Raw genomic sequence first — 4,720 nt, 5'->3', positions numbered from 1 at the left:
CATATCACAAGCACAATACAGACAATACAGAGTTACAAACAAAGTGGTAGGGAATTAACAAATAAATTTTAATAAGGCAAACTCACAAATGATCTTCATCTTGGAATTATCAGGCACGGACATTAAAATAGTTTTATAAGTATATTTACAATGTAGAGAAAGATATATACAGAATGGCTGGGCCCACGTGGTCACCGCCAAGGCAGTGAGGAACTGAGGGAGGACGGTGGCCGCGCATGGCTCGTCCCAGACGATGCAGTGGTGATGTCCGCGAGCAGGAACACAAAGTTATCATTGTTGGGTTGGGTAATGCAGGGAAAACTACCATCCTTTACCAGTTTTCTATGAATGAAAGTGTACATACATCCCCTACAATAGGAAGTAATGTAGAAGAGATAGTGATTAATAATACATGTTTCCTGATGTGGGAGATTGGTGGCCAAGAACCTCTTTCCTTATCCTGGAACACATAATCGTGGACAGTGCAGACAGAGAGAGGATTTCTGTAACTAGAGAAGAACTCTACAAAATGTTGGCTCATGAGGAAGTAAGGAAAGCTGGACTGCTGATTTTTGCTAGTAAACAAGATGTTAAAGAAGGTATGACTGCAGCAGAGATCTCCCAGTTCTTGCAGCTCACTTCTATTAAAGATCACCAATGGGGGCTGGGGATTTAGCTCAGCGGCAAAAGCGCCTGCCTGGCAAGCGCAAGGTCGTGGGTTCGGTTCCCGGTACCGGAGAAAAACCAAAAAAAAAAAAAAAAAAAAAAAAAATCACCAATGGCACATCCAGGCATGCTGTGCTCTAACTGGCGAAGGATTATGCCAAGGGCTTGAGTGGATGATGTCACGACTTAAGATTAGATGATCTCTACTGACCTCTTCTCATGGACTTCATGTAAACACAGTGCTAGACTTTACCCGAAAGCTGCAAAAATTAAAGCTTTAGATATATTTATAATAAACTGACTGAAACTTTTTCTAAAGAAGAAACATTAAGACCACTTATTTGAAAGCAAGGATGAAGTTTCCCTTTCCAATTTGCTTTCTCATTAGTTCCTTCCAAAGTATATATTAGAGGTATGGTTGATATTTTTCTCATGATAAATCCTCTCAGGACGTTTTAGAGCCTGTAGTAAGTACAAAGAGAGAGGAAGACACTTTGAACTTCAGAGCTTTGTTGTCAGTATAACCCTCCCAGCTGAATGTTGTTCTCTTGTTCCATCAAGTCAAAATACAAATCAGCACATACTGTTTCCAATATTTTGAAATGTAATGTTACTTACAAAGAGTATTTTCCTTAAGGCTACGTATATATTGTGTATATAACTCAGATTCAAGTTAATGGCTTTGATTTATGTTCTAAGAAAAGCAAATAAAGAAAATTAATAATATCCTTAGTGATTACCATAATGAGATAAATACTGCTGCTGGTGTTAAAGTGCTATTTTGTACTTTTCCCCTATAATATCTGTATTGTATTAACCAACCCCTCAATCACTGAGCTGCTTTTCAAAAAAAAAGAAACAAAAAAGCTTGACATAGTATACCTACTTTTTTGTTGCTCAGTAGCACACAAGGGAGCATAATCCAACTGAATGGACTATCAGATTTTTATCTTGGTGTTACTAATGGACAGAATTACACAGTGAAGAATTACCACGTTACTCTTTTTTTCTTTTTTTTTTTCTTTTTGAGACAGGGTCTCGCTATGCAGTTCAGGCTGATCTTGAGCTCACTTTGTTGCCCAGTTTTGAACTCGCAACAATCCTCCTGCCTCAGCCTCCTGAGTGCTGGGATTACAGGTATGTGGCACTATGCCCGAACTCTTTTTGTTGTTTTTATGCTGTCTAAATTGCTGAATACATTGTTAATCCATTAATCAGTTGATCATAAATTGTGATTAAAACTATCCAGTGATTTCTTAATTGAAAACTACTGTGTGAAACATGTCTATCCAGAGAAATAACGCTCTAAAAATAATAACTTAGCTAAAGTCTTTTAAAGTACTAAATTATATGTCAAGTAATTAAAGTGAATTTGAGAATAGGAGTAAGGCATGCTTTCCAAGCAACACTCGTAATTTCTTAATTTGCAAATCTCTTATTTTAGGAGTTGGAATAGTGTGAGATTTTGTTTCTATAAGTTTTCTAATATCTTCTTCCACCCACATAAATGCACTGTTTAACAATTATAAAGTGTAATTTTTTAAGTCTTTTGTGAATTTGATTGAGAAATTGACAGACATGGTATGTTATTTGTACTGAGAAATAATTTAACCCAAGACATCTTTAATATTTGCAAAGGATTTTTTGGATTACCTTTTACTAATCTTAAAGTTAAAGGTATTTGTCATCATTATAAACAAAATTAACCTGTGTTAAAACATATTTTGTGTACTCTATTCATGTGCTCTATTCGGAAATTTTGAATGTTAATTCAAAATGACATGTTATAGAACATTCAAGAAAAGAAATAACTTCTCTCAACACCAGCTTTCTAAATTTCAGTGCAAGTTTTAGTACAGAATGATAGTACATACAATGAAAGCATTGATGAAGCTTTGAAAGTTTCTTTCTATAAAATACAAATTACTCAATATCTAAATCCCAATTAGGTATAGAATATCAGTATTAGCATTGGATTTTTGTGTTTTTTATTTGTTTTAACGTTTAAATGCAAGTAAAACATTTAATATCTGTAAACATGCTTTTATAAAAGTAAATCAAAGTATTAAAAATATATATAGAGAGAATGAATGGACAAATAGTAAATTGTATCACATTACTAGAAACCAAAAGAAAAAAACAAATGAAAATGTCAAACTTAAAAATGAATAATTCATTTGCTAGCTTAGTGGTGGACTGGGCAAAGCAGGAAAGGGGCTTAGTGAAATCACATATAGGTCAGCAATCACAGTTAAGGAAGAAAGAGAAAAAATAAAGAAAAGTTTCTGATACCAGTAAGTTAATACCAAATGGTATTTTCAAATGTAATTACAGTCTTAGAAAAAAAGAGGGCAAGTTGCTGAGACAGGGGGCAATAAGGAGGCAAAAGAAATCCTTGAAGAGATAACTGAAAATCTCCCAATATCATCATCACCAGATATGGAAAAGCTCACTTAAATTTTGAGTAGACTAAATAAGATACATCCACACATAAACACTACATAAGCAATCTTCTGCAGACCAAAAGCTTAAAAGACAAATCAAAAGCAGCCAGAAGACACACAGGTGCACACACATGCACACCCCACTACGGACTTAGATGAATTTATTGCTGAATTCTACCAAACAATTAAGGAGGAAGTTTTTTTTTTGTTTTTTTTGTTTTTTTTTTTGGTTTTGGTTTTTTTCCAGTACCGGGAACCGAACTCACAACCTTGCGCTTGTCAGGCAGGCGCTGTGCCGCTGAGCTAAATCCCCAGCCCTAAGGAGGAAGTAATACCTAGTCTATGCAAACTCTTCCATAAAATAGAAAAAATGACTATTTCCTGAAGTATGTTATGGGGCAAGCAGTACCCTAAAAAAAAAAAAAAAAAAAAAAAAAAGAAAAAAGAGAAAAAAAAAAAGAAATTAACAAATATCATTTAAGAAAACCACAAAGCGATCTCCCTCGTGAACACACATGGAAAGTACTTAAAATTTTATCAACAGCACGTGAAAATGATAATATATACATGACAATACAGAGTTTATCCCAGTATTCCAGGATTGGTGGCCCATTTGAAAATAAGTCAATGCAATGCACTATGTTAATAAACTAACACAAATCCATATGGCTATCTCAACAGATTCAGAGGGTGCATTTTAAAAAAATGTAACATTTATCTTTGATGAAAAGTTTAGCAAACTAAAAACAAAAGGAGATTTCCTCATTCTCATTAGGGGCATCTACAAAAACCTACAACAAAATATTATACTTACTAGAGCAAGAAAGAATGCTTTCTCCCTGAGGTCAGGAGAAACGTAAGAATGTCCATTGTAGCATCTTCCATACTGTAACAGCCAAATCTATAGACAATTTCATAAGAGAAGAGAAAGAATAAGAAAGTATGAAATTGGAAAGAAAGCTACACAACTTTTTATTCCCAAATCACATGCTCATCCACACATAAAATCTTCAGGAATCTAAGTGAGGTTGGTAAGTTAACTTATTTTCAAGTTTTTCTTATATGCATAAATAAAAGAGATTTAAATAAAGTAATTTTAAAATAGCATCAAAAATATGAAATACTCAGAAGTAAACCTGATAAAAATAAAACATTGTTGAGTAAAATTAATTAAAAAATAATTAAAACAATGTTGAGTAAAATTGTTGTTAAATCAATTAAAACATTGTTGAGTAAAATTAATTAAAATTAAAATGTTAAGTAAATGAAGAGAGAAATGCTATGCTTATGGATTAGAAAATTCAATATTATGAAGGTGCAATTACCCTGAACTGATCTGTAAGATTCAGTGCCGTCGCAAACAAAATCACACAGCGCCTGCCTGGCAAGTGCAAGGTCGTGAGTTCGATTCCTGGTACCAGAAAAAAAAAAAATCAAATAAATAAATAAATAAATAAATAAAATCACAGCAAGCTTTGTTGTACAAACCGAGATATTCAAAAATATGAAACAGTATTTTCCTTTATGCCCTATCCCAATCTGAACCACAAGCTTTATGTTTTCTTCATTTTTAATTCTGCTTCTGTACAATAATGAGGCCTGTTGCATCA

At 33.6% G+C, this 4,720-nt stretch overlaps 1 pseudogene; it reads left to right on the top strand.

Annotated features, from left to right (window-relative positions):
• The first annotated feature begins 281 nt into the window (after nt 1-281).
• LOC102009982 lies at nt 282-878 on the top strand (annotated as a pseudogene).
• The last annotated feature ends 3,842 nt before the right edge of the window (nt 879-4,720 follow it).

The sequence above is a fragment of the Chinchilla lanigera genome, unplaced genomic scaffold (genome assembly GCF_000276665.1).
Source record: "Chinchilla lanigera isolate Chin_1 unplaced genomic scaffold, ChiLan1.0 scaffold00034, whole genome shotgun sequence".
Lineage (NCBI taxonomy): Eukaryota > Metazoa > Chordata > Mammalia > Rodentia > Chinchillidae > Chinchilla > Chinchilla lanigera.
This window is presented reverse-complemented; position numbering and strand designations above follow the sequence as displayed.